Genomic DNA, 17678 nt, shown 5'->3' on the forward strand with positions numbered 1-17678 from the left:
CAAAGTTTTGGATGAGCTCAACTTTCGGGAATGTACAAGCGAGGAGGCTGACCAGGAGGGTGTTACAATAGTCATTTTAGCAAGACTTAGAGAAAACTATTACAAAAATCTCTATTTTTGAAGAAATATTTTAAAATGTTTATGGCAGTTCGTAGAATCTCTGCTGGAAAGAAGGAGGCTATTTGGCCCATCGGGTCTGCACTGATTCTCTGACAAAGCATCTTATCCAGGTCCACCCGTGTCCTATCCCCATGCATTTACCTTGGCTAATCCCACTAACCTACACATCTTTGGAGTTGAAGTAGTACATTGTGGCGTTACTAATAAACCATTAATATCTTTGTATAAAATTCTTCTGTTGTTTTATCAATGGTTTAAATTCCAAGGCATGACTTCTTTATTAAGATAGTGGACATTGGATATTTTGAAAAATGTTAAAAATAATAATGAACAATTCTGTTTAATTTGTGGATTAATTGACTGTAGCTGCACTAATTTAACATCGTCTGAACAGAAAACTGATGTGTTGGGGCAAAATTACTGCTTCGTTATTGAGAACCATCCTCCTTTCTCTGGCCAGTACCATATGGATTGTGACAGCGCCAACTCTTTTCAGTTTGAAATGAGATGCAATTGGTAGAAGCATCGGAACGTACAGAACCAGTGATGACCAGTCTAATCCATCTATCTGGTCACAGTATCTAAGAGATGACATATCCATTGATAAATTCCATGGCCCTGCATTAATCATTCTGTCCAATAGTTCTTCACCTCTCTCACAAATTGTCTGATGCAGTCAATCCCTGTTACCGTCCTTTATGTCCCATTCCATCAGTTCATTATCCCTTGTGTTGTTAAATCTAAAATTTCACTCTGTGTATCCTAAGTTTGAGGCTATGTCTGCTTGTAAATGATGAATTGGTATATTATGTCTTCCTGGTATTTTCATTGAAGTTGCGTTGGAAGTGATGAATGAGCCCATCGAGACGTGACAAAGAGTTTTTCAAAGTTTGTCAGCATACCAAAACTACTAAAACCCAAACATCTGTGAAAACATTACTCCTGGCAACATATTGAATTGAAATTCAAAGCCAGATGGACACAAGGAATGTGGCACAAATAGAAACAGCCTAAGCCACCCTGGACATGTAATCTCAGGTCTAGCACATGCTTCAGACATGCGGATGGCCAACTACAATAATATATCGCTGTTACTTTTGCATACGGATCATGGTTGGTCAGCACGGCAGCATAGTGATTAGCCCACTGCCTCACAGCGCCAGGGACTCCGGTTCAATTCCAGCCTTGGCTGACTGTCTGTGTGAAGTTTGCATGTCCTCCCCATGTCTGTATGTGTTTCCTCCAGGTGCTCCGGTTTCCTCCCACAATCTAAAGGTGTGCAGGTTAGGTATATTGTCCCTTAGTGTCAGGGTGATTAGCAGACTAAATACGTGAGGTTATGAGAATAGTGCCTGGGTGGGATTGTTGTTGGTGCAGGCTCAATGGCTGAATGCCCTCTTTCTGCACTGCAGGGATTCTATGATTCCTCATGATCCACTTAGGCCTCCTTCCACCCCTTCTTTATCTGATCCTTGAAGCTGGAACCTATGCTCAGAGCTTGCAACTGATTGAAACTTAAGCATCCTGACTTCACGATGGTTGGTCGTGAGTCTGTTGCTGGGAGAAAAGATGAAGGTTTTTCAGAAAAGGCAACTAAAGGTCAATTGTTGCAAGACAGGTGAAGGGTGATTAATCTACCAGAAAAACATTCACCCCACACGTACACCGAGACGTGTCCATACGCATATCTTTTCTGTTTTCTTGCAGCCCATTTTATGCATTGTTTTAAAGTTGATTAATTCTTTCAGAAGCAAGTGTATCCAATCCTTCACATTTTGCCATGCCATAAATAATAAAATGGAAGTGTAGCTTTGAGAAATCAGCAGAGTGTTTCTGAAGTTCAGCTGATTGCTGTCTGACTGCAAATTCATTTTTTAAAATTTGATCTTTGTATTTTGTTGTAAATTTATGCGTGTTATTTGGCTTAAAATATTGAAGAGATATTAGCACCTTGGAGATGCACTCTCTTTTTCATCCTTAAACTAAAAATGGGTAACATGAAAGAAACCCTTGTTTCAATTCTTCCCTGTTTTTAATATAGGTTCAGTTTGTAAATAGAAATTTTCAACGTTTCCTTCTTGGCCCCTTTTATTTTAATGTTATTTTGCCTGTGTAAAATCCTTTCCCATGTCCAATAATCCCTGGTGCAAAGGGCAACCAAGCTCCTAAGAATGCCACTGGGTGCTCAGTTGTCATTGGTGGTTTGTCAGGGAACAACATGCTGCCTCTATTCGCCATCTTCTCTAACCTCTTGCCAGCTGAGCTGAAGATAGCAAGAGACCCTGGGGGTTTAAATCGACTGGCATTCTAGTATTGCCACTGTTAACTGAGCCAAATATTTGAGGCCTCTTTCCATTGGCGAAGAATGCAACAAGAAACCAGGGAAGTTTGCAGGACTCTCAGGTTAATTCTAGATGGTAAACAAACAAAACAGATCTGTGACTTTTTTTGCCTTGGATATAGATTTATAATGACCAAAATAATCAAAAAGAATCTGATGATTCAGAAAACAAAATCGTTCAATAAAATAACATGAAGCATTTAAACATTGTAATTTTTAGAAACAGAAAAATACTTCCTTTCTTAATGACACCACCTTCTAATCAAACACATAATCAGAGCATTGGTGCAGTTCAGAAGGAGGCCATTCAACCCATCATGTCTGCACCAGCTCTCCAAATGAGCATCATAACCTAGTGCCATCCCCATGCCTTCCTGAGCACATTTGTGACCTATGCCTCAGTAATACTGTCAATGCCAACCTCAGATTTTACATTACAGATGGGGTTGCCCACTGTGGTTAAATGTATTCCTGAAGGTTTCATCACATGACTTGTACCAAGAAAGATCCTTTATATCTTTTTATGCCCTCACAACACCCTGAAGAATTTTACAATCAATTAAGTACTTGGCAGTTATCAGACAATCAGTTTTAGTGAGTGATAAATGACCAAGAAACCAGGGAATACTCACCAGCTCTTCTTAGGAATCTTGTCATAAAACCTTTGACATAATTGGTTAGATGGAGCCTTGGTTCAACATCTCTTCCAAAGGCCTGCACCTTTAACACTGCAAAAAACTCTCCATAATGCATGGAAGTGTCAGCATAGATTAGGTAATGAAGTCTCAGGAGTTTGACTCAGAGCAAAAGTTCTACTAAGTTTAAGTTTATTTATTAGTGTCACAAGTAGGCTTACATTGCAATGAAGTTACTGTGAAAATCCCCTAATCGTCACACTCTGGCACCTGTTCGGGTACAGTGAGGGAGAATTCAGCGTGGCCAATTCGCCCAACCAGCACGTCTTTCAGACTGTGGGAGGAAACCGGAGCACCCGGAGAAGACACATGCAGACACAGGGAGAACACGCAGACTCCACACAGACAGCGACCCAAGGAGGGAACTGAACCCAGGTCCCCAGCCTATAGTGGACATGACTACCTGTTTCAACTCTGATTGATTCTTACTGCTGAACAAGGATTGGGGTGGCGGGGGGGGGGGGGGGGGGGGGGGGGTGGCGGGGGCAGTGGGCAACGCGAAATTGCCTTCTGCATAAAGGAATCCATTCTTTGAAGACCACATGTGGGAACACATTTTATGCAGCGAATCGTTAGGATCTGGAATGCCTGAGAGTGTGCTGCTGGCAAATTCAATGGTAGTTTTCAACGGAGAATTGGATAATTATTTGGAGAGGAAAGATTTACAGGGCTATGGGGAATATGTGAGGGGGTGGGACTAGCTACTGAAAGCCGCCATGTGTACGACTGGTCAAATACCATGTGCTGTAACCATTCTATGATGTTATGAATCATTGTCCCCAGTTGTGGATTTACGAACATGATGATCCATTTATGTGAGGTTCATAGAATCATAGAATCCTTACAGTACTGAAGGAGGCCATTCAACCATCAAGTCTGTACCGGCCACCATCCCACCCAGGCCCTATTCTCAGAACCCTCATTTACCCTGCTAATCCCCCTGGCACTAGGGGCAATTTAGCATGGCCAATCAACCTAACCCGCACATCTTTGGACTGTGGGAGGAAACCAGAACACCTGGAGGAAACCCACGCAGGCACGGGGAGAACGCGCAAACTCCACACAGACAGTGACGCGAGGCTGGGTTCCTGGCACAGTGAGGCAGCAGTGCTAACCACTGCTAGTTTGTTACACTACACTCTCTGTGTTGGAATCCTATTCAATATCCTGTCCAGATCCACATTCTTCAACTCTTCACATACCTTTCAAATACGCAAAATATTTTACTGCATCACTCACCATCCAATGCTATAAATCCTGACTAAAAGTTTTGATTGTTTCACCAAATTATTAAAAGCCTTTAGCGAATTGCTTCTGCTTGACTTGCTCTGCATTCACAGAATGGTACTTGCAAAGTTTTAATGACTACATGTGGAAAGAAATGTGTCAGCCAAAACCATATTGCAAATAAATGTCATCGTGGAGGTTCTTTATTCAGTTTCCTTGACAGATTATGAATAGATTGAGACTCTTCAGATTAAGAAACAATTAGCAATAGCACACCACCATAAAAAAAAGCTTCTGAACGTTGCGATACTCTCCGGACCAAGATTTCATTTTTCCATTACCTGCAAGGAAATAATTAATGCATTTGCAACTTTGCCACAAATTGACAGAGAAAGTCTTTGCTGAGCCATTGGATCAATTAATGGGAAACAAACCAGAAAACGCAGTCAATATGATAAATGTATGTCTATCCACATCATTAGAAAGAAAAGACAAGTTAATGTCTGTCTTAATGTCTGACTTTTTCAGTCATGGATGTCGACAGAGTTGCTGTGTTTTCCCATCACTTTGTCTTTCACTTTTTAAGCATTCACATTTTATTGCAGCTAAATTTTTCCTTACAGCTTAAAAACCTCCCTTCAAATTATTTCATCTATATATGTACCACATAAGGAGATGTAGATGCAGGTTGTTACTGACAGCATATACAACATCATTCAATTATATCCAACCTGTGGTAATTTTGTTTGCCTTAGAATCAGAAAGTAAAGGGTTTCAGGCCCACTCCTGACACTCTTGCTAAGATGAAGACTAGAATATGGTCTTTTAATACTAACAAGTTGCCACATAAAAGACTGGTCCAGAAGATGAGATCGCAGGGGACTAGGGGTAGAGTACTGGATTGGATTGAGGATTGGCTGACTGACAGAAAGCAGAGGGCCAGGAGAAATGGGTCCTTCTCTGGCTGGCGAAGTGTAACTAGGGGAGTGCCGCAGTGGTCAGTCCTTGGACCTCAAATGTTAACCATCTATATCGATGACCTGCAAACAGGGACAGATTGTAACATAGCAAAATTTGCATGTGATACTAAAATAGGTGGGAAAGCAGGCAGTGAAGAGGATATAAAGATTTAATAGACAGAGATAGATAGGCTAGGAGAATAGACTAAAATTTGGCAGATGGAGTTTAATGTGGATAAGTGTGGGGTTGTCCATTTTGGCTGAAAAAATAGAAAGGCAAATTATCATCTAAATGGAAAGCAGATTCAAAATGCATCCAGGCAGAGGGATCTGGGTGTCTTTGTTCATGAATCATAGAAAGTCGGTATGCAGGTGCAGTATGTCATAAAAAAGACAAATGGAATGTTAGCACTTGTTGTAAAAGGACTGGAATATAAAATAGAGAAGTGTGGTTGCAATTGTACAGGGTGTTGGTGAGACCACATCTGGAGTATTGTGTCCAGTTTTGGTCTCCTTATTTGGGGAAGGATGTGGTGGCATTGGAGGCACTTCAGAGGAGGTTCACCAGATTGATTCTGGGGGTGAAAGGGTTGATGTAGAAGGAGGGATTAAACAGTTAGGGCTTGTACTTGCTGGAGTTTAGAAGGATGAGAGGGGATCAGACTGAGGTATATAAAATTTTAAAAGGGATTGATGAAGTAATTTTATCAGCCAATCCTCAATCCAATCCAGTACTCTACCCCAAGTCCCCTGCAATCTCATCTTCTGGATTGATAAAGTGAATTTGTGGAACTTGTTGCTCCATAGCATGGTGAATTCTGAATCGTTGAATGGTTTCAAGAGGGAGATAGATATTTTTTGAATAAAAAAAGGGATAAGGGAATATGAGAAACAGGTGGGGAGGTGGATTTGAGACCAGGGAGAGATCAGCCATAAACTGATTGAATGGCAGAGCAGGCTCGAATTTGGGTTGAATTTGCCTACATCTGTTCCTAATTCCTATATTCCTATGACCTGATATCCAGCAGGGTTTCACATCTGCATGCAATGACCACAAGCTCACTGGCAGAATTACTGATTCTAACTCAGCAACTTTGGGTTCATCCTCCACTTCAGACAGACCCAGTAAAGATCTGAACCCTGGTGGTGAATAATAGATTGACATCCAGTTGCGGATACTTGCATCTCTTCAGCTTTGGTTGCTGCTCATCTAGAAAGGGTCCTGTTAGCAACAGGAGAGAGGCAAACGGAACTTCTTTATCCTCTCCCATTCATCTGTTTGTCATTTTTGTACTTTTTTAATGATTAACTCAGAAGGTTAGTGCATTCACATTCATAAGAACATAAGAACATAAGAAATAGGAGCAGGAGTAGGCCATCTAGCCCCTCGAGCCTGCCCCGCCATTCAATAAGATCATGGCTGATCTGACGTGGATCAGTACCACTTACCCGCCTGATCCCCATAACCCTTAATTCCCTTACCGATCAGGAATCCATCCATCCGCGCTTTAAACATATTCAGCGAGGTAGCCTCCACCACCTCAGTGGGCAGAGAATTCCAGAGATTCACCACCCTCTGGGAGAAGAAGTTCCTCCTCAACTCTGTCTTAAACCGACCCCCCTTTATTTTGAGGCTGTGTCCTCTAGTTTTAACTTCCTTACTAAGTGGAAAGAATCTCTCCGCCTCCACCCTATCCAGCCCCCGCATTATCTTATAAGTCTCCATAAGATCCCCCCTCATCCTTCTAAACTCCAACGAGTACAAACCCAATCTCCTCAGCCTCTCCTCATAATCCAAACCCCTCATCTCCGGTATCAACCTGGTGAACCTTCTCTGCACTCCCTCCAATGCCAATATATCCTTCCTCATATAAGGGGACCAATACTGCACACAGTATTCCAGCTGCGGCCTCACCAATGCCCTGTACAGGTGCATCAAGACATCCCTGCTTTTATATTCTATCCCCTTCGCAATATAGGCCAACATCCCATTTGCCTTCTTGGGGGGTGAGTGTGGGGGCTGGGGAGTGGGGGGGGTGGATGGTGGTTAATGTTCGCAACCTTGTACACATGCATATGCAGTACAACACAGGAACAGACCTTTTGGCCCACATTGTTGTGCTGGACATGATGCCAAATTAAACTAATCCCTTCAGCCTGCTCTTGTCCATATCCTTCTCTTCCTTGCATATTCATGTGCTTATCTAAAAGTTCCTTAAACACCCCTATTGTATCTGCCTCCACCACCACCCCGGTAGCGTGTTCCAGACACCTACCACTCTCTGTGTAAAAAACTTGCCCCTCACAACACCTTTGAACTTTCCCCTTCTCACCTTAAGTACATGCCCCCTCATATTAGACATTTCAACTCTGGGAAAAAGATTTTGACTTTCAACCCTATCTATGCCTCTCATAATTTTATAGACTTCTATCAAGTCTCCCCTCAGCCTCCACCACTCTAGAGAAAACAACCCTAGTTTGTCGAGCCTCTCCTTATAGCTCATACCCTCTCATCCAGGCAGCATCCTGGTAAACCTCTTCTGCACCCTCTCCAAAGTCTCACATCCTTCCTGTCATTCGGCGACCAGAATTGAACGCAATACTCTTAATATGATGGTTATTAACACCTCCTCATGTATAATGAGTTTCAACGGGCAGAATTTTCTGGCGACATCGTGGCAGGGGTGGGGCCACAAAATGTGGCCACCATTGATTTTTAGCAGGACCTAAAGATCCCGCTGGTGGGAGGGGTGATAAAATTCCTCCCAATTTGTTATTACCATGACTGAGTGAGTTAGTTTGTCTGTCAGTCATTCAGCATTTTGATTACAATGTGGGCTTACAATGGGGTGTGAGATTCCACAAGGTTGAAAATAGAACACTTTTGTAATCTCTGTTGGAAAATTCCAGGACAGATGGCTAATCCTATGACTCATGTGACCTAATGTGGAGATGCCGGCGTTGGACTGGGGTAAACACAGTAAGAAGTTTAACAACACCAGGTTAAAGTCCAACAGGTTTATTTGGTAGCAAAAACCACACAAGTCATGTGACCTATAGCAGCCATCTTGTGGTTCAGCAAAGGTCCATCTTAAAAGTAGCAAAAAATAATTAAGTTTTGATACACAATTTTATTTCCATGTCTTATTGACATGACAGTATGTATTTAGAAAGCATGCAGAAGTCAATGGGAAACTATTTCAGCCATTTGTCCTTAATAAGTGCCTCAGGAATCTCATGTTAAGAGAGAACACAATAGATGGACTGATACAATTGATCCAGTTTCACACTCATGGAACATAACAGAAACAGTGGATATTAAAGTGACCGACCAACTCACCCAGTTATTCCACCACACTGAGTACAATTTGTAGCAGAATAGACTTCCCAATGGTTTAGTTAGCCAAGGAGAAACCACCACAATGAGAAACCCCTGAAATTATCCTTCCCACTGACAGTAATGAAGTATAGGCTTCAAAGGGATAAGATTCTGTCTAATTGTGGTGAAAATGGACAGATATGCAGGAAGTCCAGTGCAAGGGGAGTGTTCATTTTGGTTCCTATTTTCTGACCTATAGAAATAGACAGAAAGCGAATACTGTTCACAGAGAAACCTTGCGAAGTTTAAACTCTGGTCTCTACTCACCAGAGGGCATGTCCACTGTTTTACCTGGAGAGAATGTAACAAATCAAGCCAAGGCCAGATCAATTGGTGCTTCGATGGTGAAGCTAATAATGAAGTAAAAATGCATCGGTGAGCCCCACCCCTTGGCAATGCTTGGTGCCCAGTGGGCAGTGCCAGGGTGCCCGGTAGACAGTGCCAGGGTGTCAGGCTGGCACTACCACATGCTCCCGCAGACACAGGGAAAACAAGCAGACTCCGCACAGACAGTGACCAAAACCAAGAATAAAACCCGGGTCCCTGGTGCCGTGGGGCAACAATGCTAACCACTGTGCCACACGTTGAATGGTTATCTTGCTGAAAGATACACTATGTCACTCAGGTAGATCAATGGATATCAGCACATAGAGATTTATGAGGATTCTATTTAAGGAGCTCCACGTACATTTTAAAATAGTTTCTAAATAACCATTTCATCGGGCAGGATACAAAAAGTATAATGGGATTGCATTTGTCCTATTTGTGGACTGGCCACACCTTGGAAATGTTGCAATTTGCTGGATAAATGCCAGTTCACTGGATGGTTATAATGGAAGAATTTGGACAGCGCTGTGATTAATTCTGGAGCACAAGTCTTCGACTACAGGTAGGATATTGGTGAGACTCACAGTCCTTAATGTAGCCAGTGAGTTCATCCATTTCTGAATACAATGTGGAGTGAACCAGGAATTGGCTAAAGACTGGCAATTGTGATGGTGAGGACCAGAGGTGATGGCCAAGATGGACCATCCAATTGATACTTCTGGCTGAAGATGGCTATGGATGATTCAGCTTTGTGTTTTGCACTCACTAACTGGATTCTTCCATTGTTGAGGAGAGGTTAGCCATGGCGCATCCCCTCCTATTAGTTATTTAATTGTCCACTATCACGCACGACTGATTATGACAAGATTTTGGAGTTTTGATCTGGTCCATTGAATCTGTAGAATTCTGTTTTTATCGTTTCGAATGAATGGGCTGGATTCTCCAACCTCACCCACAGCTGGGATTCTCCAGTAAAAAATTGAGAGGAGTACTTACGATCGTGTTTGCGATGCAGCTTTCCAATCCCTCATACAACAGAGAAAGAGATATAGAATAAGTGGAATGCTCAGACTACTGGCACGGTGGTACAGTGGTTGGCACTGCTCCCTCACAGTGCCAGGGAACAAGATTCGATTCCCGGCTTGGGTCATTGTCTGTGTGGAGTCTGCACATTCTCGCCGTGTCTGGGGGGGGGGTTTCCTTCGGGTGTTCCAGTTTCCTCCCACAGTCCGAAAGATATGCTGGTTAGGTGCGTTGGCCATGCTAAATTCTCCCTCAGCGTACCCGGAAAGGCTCCGGGGTGTGGCGACTGGGGGATTTTCTCAGCAACTTCATTGCAGTTTTAATGTAAACCTATTTGTGACACTAGTGAAAAAAATAAACTATTCTTTAGGCATTATGAGCTCGGCACTGCGATCTAATCCCGTGTATTGATGTGGGAGGACAGTGCACCAAAGCAGTGCGATTCCTACCTGCGGAACTACTTAAAAAAATCACATTGAGCTAATACTTGGCCTCATGATTGTCTAAACTTTGTACATTTGAAACTGATTCAGAAGCTGAGTACTTCAGAAAATCAAATTTCAGCCTTGCTAATTAGGCCTCATTTATAATGCAAATGAAGATGATTAAGGAATATGTTTTTAAGCTGTGGGACAAGATCTCAATTCTGTCATTAAGATACTTTGATGATATAATTATTATGCTAATGCACAGACCCCATTACTGCCATGTTCTAAATGAATGAAATTTATATTTGTAGATTAGGCTGATTTGCAAAATGTTTTTTTCATTTAATTCGAGCACTTTAAATCCCTCTGATACTGGCAATGTGCATTAAGAGTGCGTTTAATCTCCAAAGCAGCAAGTTGTACCGTGATATTAAATAAGTACATGTATCTGAGGGTAAGTTCAACACCCACTTGAACATTGCCAGGTTTACAGCTCAGTTGTTGCCTCCCACAATCATCATCTCAAATAAAATGATGTGGCTTTGGCCAGGATTTTCTTTTCCCGTTGGGCGGGTTCAGTGATGGGAATGGAAAATATCCTGGGAAGTACAAAGTCATGTATTACATTGGTGTGAAAGCTTGCTGCGATCGTCCCCTCCCCATTTCAGTGGCAGGTCGCGATTCCCGTCTTTGAATGTCTGGAAGCTTGTTTTAATTTGTTAGCTTTTCTTTGTCAGGCCCATACGCCGGAATCACAACCGCCCCCCATCAAAAAATCCATCATGGTGGCGTGGTGTCAGAACGGAGCAAAGCACAACAAAGCAAAAGGCATGCACCTGGCAAACCATCACTCAAACCAGCCTCCCATCTATTGGCTCTGCCTACGAGCTCACAGTCTTTCACACAGTTAGGAAACTCACGCAAGCCAGCCTCCATCCATTGACTCTGTCTACACTTCCCGCTGCCTCGGAAAAGCAGCCAGCATAATCAAGGACCCCACGCACTCCGGACATACTCTCTTCCATTTCCTTCCGTTGGAAAAAAGATACAAAAGTCTGAGGACACGTACCAACCAACTCAAGAACAGCTTCTTCCCTGCTGCCATCAGACTTTTGAATGGACCTGCCTCGCATTAAGTTGATGTTTCTCTACACCATAGCTATGACTGCAACACTACAGTCTGCACTCTCTCCTATCCTTCTCTATGAACGGTATGCTTTGTATACTGTACGAGAAACAATACTTTTCATTGCATACCAATACACGTGACAATAATAAATCAAATCAAAAGCACACTTCTGAGGGGAGGTGAGGGTAGCACTTGCATTTCAGCTCCGTATATTCAGGGGTGAAGGGGGAACTAGAAAGGTATCAGGCTAACACTGGAAGGGTACTGGGGGCTTGTCGGGTGAGAGTGAAGGGTTGACTCTGAAGGAGAGCAGATGGGGAGGGGGAGGATTGACCCCAGAGGGAAAAATGGGGTTGACTCAGATGGGTGGGGGGAGGAGGCTACCAGCAGTTTGACTTGGTGAGCTACCTGGGGGTGGACTTGGGATGGACCAGTGGGTTGACTCAGGAGAGACTGAGAGAAGGTCTCAGCAGAAGCAGGGATCAAATGTGAAAAGCAATGATCTTGAGAATACCGTTTGCTGCTGGGCCATGGACTTCTTAGAAGGGCCTCCCAAAGGGAAGGGAAGCCTGGGGCAGTGCAGTTGGAGAGTGAGGAGTCATCACAGACTGACGATTCCACTCAGATCTTGGGGAAGGGGGGACTTCTGGAGGTGGAATGTTGCCAAGAGCAAGACTACTTGAAAAACTTGTCAGTCGTCAGTACCCTGCTGCAGCTGAGACTGCTTAACTCAAACTCAATTGACATGCCTGGAGTCAAACTACTCACGCAATTATACTCACTCAAACACCACTTACGTAAGTGAGTGCCACTGATTGCAGCTCAGCATTTAAGCCTTAGCACACTGACTTCCAAAATTGATGACCACCATGGTGTCCTTGTTCAATTAACCAACTGGGCAAGCAAATATATCCCCCGAGAGAATTGGCACTGACATACTGTCCAAGAAGAGCGTTCTTAGGGTGTGATTTTCTGGCCACGCTCGCCCGAAACCGAAAAATCCCACCTGAGGTGAACAGACCTTTCCACGGACCGCCCCTTGCCCGCTACGATTCCTGTGACGGGTAGAATGAGAAAATTTGCCCCTTAATCTTTGGCTTTGTGCATATTGACAAATGCCACACCCCCCCCCCCCCCCCCCCCCCCCCCCCCCCCATGGACCGGGTGGAGGGCAAGGCCTTGGGGAGCGAAGCTTGGGACAGTGCCTGCGCCTGAGATGAGAGCTCTGGATGTAGTAGAGTGGACAAAGCTGTGGCCACTTGGTCATGTGTTGTGGGGCAAGGGTGGTATGCGGTCTTGCAAAAGCAGAATATGAAGTACAGACTGGACATCAATACGGTGAAACGACACACGACGGCGCAGAGTCGCTGAGCAGAGACTGATAGCCAAGTTCCGCACACATGAGGACGGCCTCAACCGGGATCTTGGGTTCATGTCACACTATCTGTAACCCCCACGACTTACCTGGACTTGCAAAATCTCACTAACTATCCTGGCTGGAGACAATACACATCTCTTTAACCTGTGCTTAACCCTCCCTCCACTCACATTGTCTGTACTTTTAAGACTTGATTACCTGTAAAGACTCGCATTCCAACCATTATTTTGTAATTTGAGTTTGTGTCTTTATATGCCCTATTTGTGAACAGAACTCCCACTTACCTGATGAAGGGGCAGCGCTCCGAAAGCTAGTGGCTTGTGCTACCAAATGAACCTATTGGACTTTAACCTGGTGTTGCGAAACTTCTCACTGTGTTTACCCCAGTCCAACGCCGGCATCTCCACATCATCAATATGATGGCTAGGACATGAGTCGGTGGGCTTTGACGGGTAGCTTCAGATGATGAATGGGAAAAGAGGGGACAGAGGTTAACCATCAAGTCTCTCTCTTTGATACTGGAGTGAAGAGAACGCATGAAACATGGGGCCTGATAATCTTGCTGTCATTCTTGTTCATAGGCACCAGAGAAGAAGACATATATGGAGGCATCAGGCTCACCAAAGGCAGCAGCAGAATGATGCCGAGGATGGTGTGGCACGGCCCACTCCACATATGGAGAACTGTCACTCAGAACCATCTCACTAGACTCAAGATCCATAGATGGTACCTAACATACCTGCATTACCAGCATAAGCAGCAAGTAACAGACGGCACTAAGCAATTCCTCAACCAATGGATCAGATTTAAGTTCTGTTGTGCTGCCACATCCAGAAGTCTCACAACACCAGGTTAAAGTCCAACAGATTTATTTGGTAGCACAAGCTTTCGGAGTGTCACTCCTTCTTCAGGAGAGTGAGCAGTTGTTCATCCAAGGTACTGTCAAGGACATTAACCTGAGGAACTCCATGAATGGTTGTGAACAATTGAACAACTCACTGGAGGAGAAGGCTCCACAGATATCCCCATCCTCAGCGACGGAGGAGCCTAACACCTCAGTGCAAAAGATAAAGCTGAAGAATTCACAGAAATCTTCTGCCAGAAATCCAGATTGGATGATCCATCTCGGCCTCCTCCAAAGGTTCCAGCATCGCAGATGTCAGTCTCCAGCCAATTCGATTCACTCCACATGATATCAAGTAATTGTTGACAGCACTGGATACTGCAAAGACTAAGGGCCCTGATAATATTCCATCAATTGTATTGAAGACTTGTGTTCCAGAACTTTCCGCCCAACTCGTCAAACTGTACCAGTACAACTACAAGACTGGCATTTACTCCGCAATGTGGAAAATTGTCCAAGTATGTCCTGTACACGAGAAACAGGACAAATCCAATCACGCCAAATACTGCCCATCAGTCTGGATCATCAGTAAAGTGATGGAAGGGGGTTCAAGCAGCATTTACTCAGCAATAACCTGCTCATGGATGCTCAGTTTGGGTTGCACCAGGGTCACTCACCTCCTGACCACATGATAGCCTTGGTTCAAACATGGATAAAAGAATTGAATGCCAGAGATAAGTTGAGCGTGACAACCTTTGCCATTAAGGCAGCATTTGTCCAACTATGGTACCAAGAAGCCTAGCAAAACTGGAGTCAATGGAAATCAGGGGGAATATCCTCCACTGGTTGGAGTCATACCTGGCACAGAGGAAGATGCTTCTTGTGGCTGGAGGTCAATTATCTCAGCTCCAGGACACACTTTAGAAGTTCCTCAGGTTAATGTCCTAGGCCCAGCCATCTTCAGATGCTTCATCAATGACCTGCCTTCCATTATATGGTCAGAAGTGGGAATGTTCACTGATGATTGAATAATGTTCACCATCATTTGCCACTCCTCTGATACTGAAGCACTTAAGTCCAAATGCAGTAAGACCAGCCTTTTCTGATAAGTGTCAAGTAATATTAGCATCACACAAGTGCTAGGCACTGACCATCTCCAACAAAAGGGGATCTGACCATTGCTCCTTGACAGAATCATCGCTGAATCTCCCACAATCAATATCCTGGTGGTCAACATTGACCAGGAACTTAGCAAGACTAGCCATATAAATAATGTGGCTACCAGAACAGGTCAAAGTCTTGGAATCCTGCAGCAAGCAACTCAGCTCCTGACTCTCCAAAGCCTGTCCACTATCTAAAAGGAACAAGTCAGGAGTGCAATGAAGAACTCTCCGATTGCCTGACTGAGTGCAGCTCCAACAATACTCAAGAAGCTCGACAACATCCAAGACAAAGCAGCCCACCTGATTGTTACCTATTCAATCCATCCACCACCAATGAAAGTGACTGCCATGTATACCTTCTACAAGATGCGCTGCAGGAACTCACCAAGGTTCCTTAGGCAGCACCTTTCAAATCCATGACCATGAGCATCGAGATTCTAGAAGGACAAGAGCAGTAGATACCTGGGAACACCATCACCTTGAGGTTCCTCTCTCAGTCACTCATCATCCTGACTTGGAAATATATCCCTGCTCCTTCACTGCCGCTGGGTCACAATCCTGGCACTCCCTCCCTAACAGCACTGTGGGTGTGTCTACACTGCGGGGACTGCAGCAGTTCGAAAAGGCAGCTCACCACCAGCTTTTGGTAGGCGGCTAACAATGGGCAATAAATGCTGGCCGAGCCAGTGATGCCCTGTATGTAAATGAAATAAATTGTCCGAGGACCAGTGTCACTGAACATAAGAACATAAGAAGCAAGAGCAGGAGGAGGCCATCTGGCCCCTCGAGCCTGCTCCGCCTGATCTTTTCATGGACTCAGCTCCTCTTGCCCGCCCGCTCACCATAACCCTTAATTCCTTTACTGTTCAAAAATGTATCTATCTTTGCCTTAAAAACATTTAATGAGGGAGCCTCAACTGCTTCACTGGGGAGGGAATTCCACAGATTCACAACCCTTTGTGTGAAGAAGTTCTTCCTCAACTCAGTCCTAAATCTGCTTCCCCTTATTCTGAGACCATGCCCCCTAGTTCTAGTTTCACCTGCTAGTGGAAACAACTTCCCTGCTTCTATCTTATCTATTCCCTTCATAATCTTACATGTTTCTATAAGATCTCCCCTCATTCTTCTGAATTCCAATGAGTATAGCCCAATCTACTCAGTCTCTCCTCATAAGCCAACCCTCTCAACTCCAGAATCAACCTAGTGAATCTCCTCTGCACCCCTTCCAGTGCCAGTATATCCTTTCTCAAGCAAGGAGACCAAAACTGTGCACAGTACTCCAGGTGTGACCTCACCAGCACCTTATACATCTGCAACATATCCTCCCTGTTTTTAAACTCCATCCCTCTAGTAATGAAGGACAAAATTACATTTGTCTTCTTAATTATCTACTGTACCTGCAAACCAACTCCTTATGATTCTTGCACAAGGACACCCAGATCCCTCTGCACAGCAGCATGCTGCAATTTTTTACCACTTAAATAATAGTCCATTTTGCTGTTATTCCTACCAAAATTGATGAACTTACATTTACCCACATTGTACTCCATCTGCTAAACCCTCGCCCACTCACTGGAGACTACGCATGTCCAGGGAATGGGCCATGGGAAATGTGTGGGGTTACAAGGATAGGGAGGTGGAGAGAGCCTGGGTAAGACACTCTGTCCGCGAGTTATTCTGTCAGATTCGATGGGCTGAATGGCCTCTTCTGCACCTTAGGGATTCTATGATTCTATGGACTGGTTGGTCACATCTGCCACCCTCTGCAAGATTTGGCACCATGGGGACTTGGAGGACATCCACTGCCTGTGTCACTGAAACTTAGTGCGGCACTCAATTTTGACGCGTATGTCTCCTTCCAGGGCTCCACAGGTGATGTGTGAAGGAATTCACAAGCCTCACAGGTGCATCCAGGAGGTGACAGATGCAATCTTCATGAGGGCACACATTTTGACTGCAATCAGGCAAACAAGGATACAAGAGCAATGGGATTTGTGCAAATCTCAGGTTTTCCACAAGCGGAGGGAGCCATCGACTGCACTCATGTGGCAGCCAGATCTCAACACCAAGCAGTAAACTGTGTGAACACAGCAAGGGCTTTCACTCATTGAATGTTCCGTTGGTCTGTGACCACACCAAATGCATCCTCGAGGTGCGTGTTCAATTCCCAGAGAGTGCGTATGACTCCTACAATCTGAGTTGCTCTCAGATCCCTGACATGTTTCAGAATCGTTTCGGAAACACGGGACACGGTGGACAGAGTACCCTTCGTCGTCCAGTACTTCCCCGGAGCGGAGAAGCTACGGCATCTCCTCCGGAGCCTTCAACATGTCATTGATGAAGATGAACATCTCGCCAAAGCCATCCCCACACCCCCACTTCTTGCCTTCAAACAACCGCACAACCTCAAATGGACCATTGTCCACAGCAAACTACTCAGCCTTCAGGAGAACAGTGACCATGACACCACACAACCCTGCCACAGCAACCTCTGCAAGACATGCCAAATCATCGACATGGATGCCATCATCTCACGTGAGAACATCATCTACCAGGTACATGGTACCTACTCTTGCAACTCGGCCAACATTGTCTACCTGATACGCTGCAGGAAAGGATGTCCCGAGGCATGGTACATTGGGGAAACCATGCAGACGCTACGACA

At 44.5% G+C, this 17678-nt stretch overlaps 1 pseudogene; it reads left to right on the forward strand.

The window, feature by feature from the left end:
• The window catches only part of LOC144479891 (cytochrome b-like), a 130387-nt pseudogene extending 113298 nt beyond the window's left edge, over positions 1–17089 (forward strand).
• The last annotated feature ends 589 nt before the right edge of the window (positions 17090–17678 follow it).

This window comes from Mustelus asterias, chromosome 27 (assembly GCF_964213995.1).
Source record: "Mustelus asterias chromosome 27, sMusAst1.hap1.1, whole genome shotgun sequence".
NCBI classification, from domain to species: domain Eukaryota; kingdom Metazoa; phylum Chordata; class Chondrichthyes; order Carcharhiniformes; family Triakidae; genus Mustelus; species Mustelus asterias.